The sequence below is a fragment of the Sciurus vulgaris genome (genome assembly GCF_902686455.1).
Source record: "Sciurus vulgaris genome assembly, chromosome: 6".
NCBI lineage: Eukaryota > Metazoa > Chordata > Mammalia > Rodentia > Sciuridae > Sciurus > Sciurus vulgaris.
Window position 1 is genome coordinate 53748619 of NC_136466.1, and position 6389 is coordinate 53755007.

Here is a 6389-nt window from a genome sequence, read left to right on the forward strand (position 1 = left end):
TTATTATGGTGGTTAGAGTTTTCTTTTCCCTTCTGCATTCTGTGCCTTTGTTTATGTAATACTACAAATACTTTTGATCCTTACTTGATAACTTGTGCCAGACATAATGTCTCCTATCAGAGATCTGAGACTGCCTTGGAAAAGAAAATCTCTTTTGTCTGTTTATGCTAATTGGAACATATTGTCTTGTTTTCTAATGAGATGCAGAAATAATTTCATCTTGTTTAATTTTTGAAAAAGGATTTAGCATTTTACACAGAGCAAGGAATGGTTATCTATTTAAGATATAACAGGTAACCTTGATAAAATTCCCTGTCACATCTGGTTAAACTCTATAAGAAAATTATAAAAATCATTTCTAATTTTTGCAGCTGTAATTGTCTATGGCAGATTCATTTGATGTGGATATTAAATTTGTAGAGAATGGAACACTCTTAACTTGAAGTCTGCTATCCTTTTATTATAAGCAGGCTGGCTCACTGTATGAATAAAAACAGTTTTAGCCTCTTCAGAAGCTCATTATTTTCAGGGACAGGATTTGGCTTGAAAAGTAGAACAGATTCTGGCACATGGCCAGCTTTGTCTCCTTCCTTCCAAGCATTCAGCGATTTACTACACTCAGAACCTCAGTGTGGAAGACACATTAGGGATCATCTGGTTCCATTGGTTATTGAACCCCTATGTGGTATAAATCCACAGGAAAAACAACAGATTACAGCAACAATAATCCCTCAAATACAAAGTTTTCTTTGAGAAGTTTTGTGCTTTCTTCCATTATGCTAATATCTTTGAGTGTGTTCAGAAGACCCTGGCATGCCATCTGCATCACACCTGTGTTTGTGGTTAAACTAGTAGTGAGTGGTTGACAACCAGCAGTAGTTCAGCCTAGATTAGCTGAGGTGACACAGCTAGTTGGTGGCAGTCAGGATTAGGGCCCACCTTTCTCTCTCACACGTGTTTTTCAATATCTTGCCTCCCGAGACATTGAGCAGATGCTTACTTGTCCCTGGAGTGATCAAACTACTGGTTCTATTTATGTCTATTCTGGGTGGGACTTCATTTGATAAGTGAGTTAGCCTCAAGCAAAAAATAGGCACTTTTCATTAATTCTTAAAGTTCACAAGGGTACTATATAGTAAAATAGAGCTTGTTTTACCTAAAAGGGACCCTGGTCACCTAAAAGAATTTATATATCTCTGAGTACATTAAATCAGAACTGAGTCCATTTGATACAGTGCTTAAACAAATTATCCCAAATTCTTTGTTTCCTCAAGAATTATTAAGGAATCTACATTTTTTACTTGATAAAAATTTTGTCATGGGTGCTGGGGTTGTGGCTCAGTGGTAGAATGCTCACCTAGCACACATGAGGCACGGGTTCGCTCCTCAGCACCACATACACATAAATAAATAAAGGTATTGTGTTCATCTACAACTAAAAAATATATTTAAAAAATGTTGTCCTGCTTTATTCACAGTATCACCTCAGTGACTGTTAATGAGTCACTAGCTGATTGCATATTCATTCATCTGTGTCACATACTTATATGGAGAGACAGGAGCTTAAGAATAAAGACAAATCAAATATTTCCTCAAATTGCTCAAAATCTAAAAAAGAATAAAACATATACATAAAGAAAGTCATTTGACTTGAGTAGGAATATAGAATACAAAGCATGGTAAGATCTTTTTATTGTAAAATTCCTACTTTTATAACAAATGTAGAATCATAGTATATTAAGATAATCATGGCCATTAATGGAAAATTATAGCAAACAAATACAATTGACCACTCTAAGTTACCCAGTGATCTGTCTTGTAAATCAAACTACATTAGAAATTAAATTTTAAGACTAATTAATTTATAATAAAATGAGCAGACTTTTACTCAGATTCAGAAGGGCTAGATAATATTCCTAAAATAAAAGAGAAATCACACACACACACACACACACACACACACACACCAATTGATTGGCTTAAGATTTCAAGCCAGTGCAGTAAAGGGGTGAAGAGTAAGATCTGGAGTCAAACTACCTGGGCGAATATGATTTGGGGATTTACATTTATTTACTGTGTGATTGGAGGCAAGTCATTTAACTTGTCTGAGCATTAGTTTTCCCACTGGAAGAAAATATAATAATAATATTTATCTCATAAGGCTGATTATTTAGGACATGTGAGATGTTCAGAAGAAATGTTATTTATAGTTATTATTGCACCATGTGCTAATATTCACTGGTTAATTCCCCTACCTGATTTTGTAGGAATTGAGCTTCATTTCAAGTCTTGCCAATTTTTTTCTGGGATTTCCCAGTTATGGTTCTCACAAGATCACAAAAACTCCTCTTCTTTCACTTTGACCTAGGCTACTTCCAGGCACCTTTTGACTCCCTTGCTTCTGGTCCTGTGACAAGGGTGGCATCTCTAGACATTTCCAACACTGGATTCCCAAGAGTCTCACTGCACCAAAGCCAAGGTCTTTTCCACCCAGAGGGAGGGGAGTACTTCCACTCCTGCCTCTGGATGCAACTTCTACCACTTTCATACCTTAGGAAATTCACTTTTATGCCTTATGTCTACTGACTCTATCTCTTTAAGCTTCATACCTGAGGCTCTGGCTTATGAACAATGATATTTGAGGCAGAAACCCTTTGTATTCTCTTACCATCTCCCTATTCTTCAATAAGAAATCCTCCTGCAAAGGGATTCATGGAAGTCCTGCCCAGAGGTTCCTCAGAAGTGCTTGGATGGCCTTAACTCTCACCTCAGGCTCAGTCCAGGGCTGATTCCCTCTATGTGACTGCAGAATAATGCTAAGAAAATTCTGCCACCCTCTTTGAGCAATCTGTGGAGAAAAGTTCCTCAGAGTGTTCCCTTCTGGATTATTGTGTATCCTGTGCTATTTTCAGTGTATATGTATATATTTATATTTTTTTTTCCAAACTAAGGAAAACTTTCCATATGCTTTTGTGATTTTTAGCAGCATTTCAGGAAAAGCCTGAGATGTATGTGATGCTGTTAAAACAATCCTAAGTATGTAGACTTCCTAAGCTTTCCATCAAAAATGTTAAATTTTTCTATCATATCAACTATTTAAAAATTATTAATTCAATGCTTTATTAGTTGAGAAAATCAACTGACTTTATAATACTTAGAAGGTTTTTTTTTTGAGATTGAGAATGACAAACAGAAATTAATGTGCATTAAGCTCTGGGATGGGGAAAATGAAGTGTTTTTTTGTTGTTGTTGTTGTTGTTTTTAAAATATGCGGTGCTGAGAATCAAACCCAGTGCATCATGCATGTTAGGCAAGCACTCTACCACTGAGCTACAGCCCCAGCCCCTGAAGGCTTTCAAATAGTAATGCAAACTGTTTTTATGCAGGGAATTTCTGATGAATAATGTTTGTATACACAAATTTGTGTATCTGCTGTTTATATAGGCTTAGCAGAAGTACAATTAGCTACAGGTTGTACATAAAAATCTGAAGGCTAGCTGCAAAACGTTCTGTTCATCTCCCATTGATCTATCAGATACTGGTGATTAGGAATCAAAGTATTAGCAATAATTTGGTTCTGGAACCCTATTTATCTCTGTTTTGAATAATATACAGTTTTATTTAACTTCAATGAACTGGGAATGTTGTCAGAATGTTTAATTTACATAGGAATTTTTGTATATTTGTATTACAGCAACGTCTAACAATGTGTCATTCAAGTATATGGCAGGAAAGGGGGATGGATTAACCTGGTGTGGAACAGTTGGAAACAAGGGAGCTTGCCTGAAACAAAGGCTAAGAAAAGACCTTAAGAGTGGAGACAACTGGGCTGGGTTGTGGCTCAGTGGCAGAGCGATTGCCTAGCATGCGTGAGGCCGTGGGTTTGATCGTCAGCACCACATTAAAAAAAAAATAAAATAAAGGTTAAAAAAAAAAAATGGAGACACCTGCTAACCACCAAGGTCAGACTCTATAGACAGCCAAAGCAGTGTGAAACCAAAAAGTGATCTACACAGGTGGAGAGGACCACTGTTCATTTACAAACCTCAAAACCACTACTCCCATGCTATCAGCACTCATGACTATCCCCCTGCAAACGTTTATATTTAAAAAGTAATCTGCATAGAAAACCCAGGGTCTTTTTTTTTTTTTTTTTTTTTTTTTTTTTTTTTACATAAAACCAGAATGCATGATATAGGAAAAGAGATATTATTTATAAGTTTTAAAAGGAAGAAGAAACCTTGTGTAGACACCACCTCACTCCCATCAGCTTCCGGCCCAACATCTTCCTGAGACCAAACACCACGCCTTGAATTAAGTTGCAGAGTTCTGATAGGGAGATATTTGAAGTTGATGTAGAAATTGCCAAACCTTCTGTGACAATCAGGACCATGTTGGAAGATTTGGGAATGGATGATGAAGAAGATGATGACCCCAGTTCCTGTACCAAATATTAATGCAGCAATATTAAAAAAAGGTCATTCAGTGGTGCACTCACCACAAGGACAGCCCTCCTCCTCTTGATGATGATAAGAACAAAGAAAAGCGAACAGATGATATCCCTGTTTGGGACCAAAAATTCCTGAAAGTTGGCCAAGGAACATTTTTTAAACTTATTGTGATTGCAAACTACTTAGACATCAAAAGTTTGCTTGATATTACATGCAAGACTGTTGCCAATATGATCAAGGGGAAAACTCCTAAGGAGGGTCACAAACCTGCAATATCAAAAATGACTTTACTGAAGAGGAGGAAGTCCAGGTAAAAGAGAACCTGTGTGTGAAGAGAAGTGAAATGTTGTACCTGACACTGTAACACTATGAGGATTGTTCCAGATACTAGTTGCACTGCTCTGTTTATAATTCTTAATATTAGGCAAACAGTAGACAAATGCAGCAGCAAATCAATTGTACTAGCATAATATTGTCCTTATTGCTTGTGTAGTTTGAGTACAGACTCCAAACCTATGACTGAATTTCTACTAGTATGAAAGAAAGTTTCTTTTTTCTTTACTCTGAGTAAGACTGAACTGTGGGTTCTCTGCAGAATGTAGCATTTTGGGCTTTCCCTCCTTTTGTAAAGCAATTTCTGCCTAGTTTATTGTCCAGTTAACTTTAGTGAGCTTTTAAAAGTTGGCATTGAAAATAAAAAAACTTGAAAAAAATCTTTCTGAAATAGAATGAACAAAATATTATCTTTATTCATGAGTTGGAAACTGGAAAAAGGATACTTGAAGTAAATGTTTTCAGTTGGGAGTGTTAGGATATCTTCCAGTCTCCTGGAGTCTATCAGTACCACTGGGATTGATTAGCCTGTATGTACCAGGGCTCATTTAAATGGACCAAAGGACTTGGGTTTTTTGTTTGTTTGTTTTTTGTTTTTTAAATCTCAGTTTTGAATATGTTGCCTAGAGACTCAGATATTACCCAGTTTGTGGATTTTGGGGGGCAGAAATATAACTAGACAGTCTGATAGACTTTCAATTAAAAAAGATACTTAATTTAAAAGAAGAAGAAGAGGAGGAGGAGGAGGAGGAGGAGAAGGAAGAGGAGGAGGAGGAGGAGGAAGGAGGTTTATAAAGAAATGCTACAGTTGCTGTGGTTTGGATGTTTTGACCCCCAAGGATTTACCAGTTGAAAACTTGGTCTCCAGTATGACTAAGTGAGAGGTGCTAGGACCTTTATGATGTAGGGCTTAGTAGGAGGTCACAAGACTGACCTCTCCCCCTTGCGGTGGCTTCCTGTCATATCATGTGATCTCTCTTCTCCCATGAGCTCCTGCCATTGTGGTTCCATCTACCATAAGGTGATATGGCTGAGGGTACCCTTTCCAGAGTTGATGATATTGCTGTTTTGACTTTCAACCTCAAAAACTAAAAAATCTTTTTTCCTTATAATTAACCAACCTCAGTTATTATGTCATAGTAGCAAACAAACAAATGAACAAACAAAACAAAGCAAAACAAATATACCAGTTATTCAGAGAATACAGCTGTTTCCATTTTGGTCATCTCTTTTAAGTCATAGTGACTATAAGAAGTTTTGAGTAGTTTTTCATTGCTAGGATCTAGAGTGCATAAGCCAATATTTACTATCTCCTGAAAATGACAGAACTAATAAACAGCTTGAAGTTTCACAATTTTAGAAAAGTTAGCACCCTAGAACACCAAACTGAATTTGAATATATAGAAAGGAGGTAAATTATAATCTTTTAAAAATCTTGTGCAGTTAGAAACTGAGATACTTCGCAGACCTGCAAACTTCATTATGGTACAAACAGGGTGTCCATCAATGTCATATTTCTACTGGCATTTCTCTTAAATAGGGAGGAGAGGAAGAGGAAAAAGGAGGTGAAGGGACAAAATTTTATCCCTTAAAGTAAGCTCAGAT

The 6389-nt window shown here is 36.6% G+C and overlaps 1 pseudogene across 1 annotated transcript; it reads left to right on the forward strand.

Moving 5' to 3' along the window:
- Nucleotides 1-4313: 4313 nt before the first annotated feature.
- LOC306664297 (S-phase kinase-associated protein 1-like) lies at nt 4314-4793 on the forward strand (annotated as a pseudogene). Its single transcript has one exon. The product of its transcript is annotated as an S-phase kinase-associated protein 1-like (transcript).
- The last annotated feature ends 1596 nt before the right edge of the window (nt 4794-6389 follow it).